A 203-nucleotide genomic window follows, 5' to 3' on the forward strand; every position below is an offset into this window, starting at 1 on the left:
GCATTGCTTGTTTATTATGGTTTGGTGAAGATTGAAACAAAAGGACATAGCTACTTTACAATGTATCATCTCATAAAATAGTATAAATCATATATTGTAAATGTCTGGTGTTCCTCTTGGGCAATTCAAAGTTGAAAATTGCTTATTTCACAATCTTCAAATTATGCTCTATGCCTATTTAGGTGCTCATTCTCATATTTATG

Source organism: Cupressus sempervirens, chromosome 6 (assembly GCF_028749045.1).
Source record: "Cupressus sempervirens isolate cs-2001-9-10 chromosome 6, ASM2874904v1, whole genome shotgun sequence".
NCBI classification, from domain to species: domain Eukaryota; kingdom Viridiplantae; phylum Streptophyta; class Pinopsida; order Cupressales; family Cupressaceae; genus Cupressus; species Cupressus sempervirens.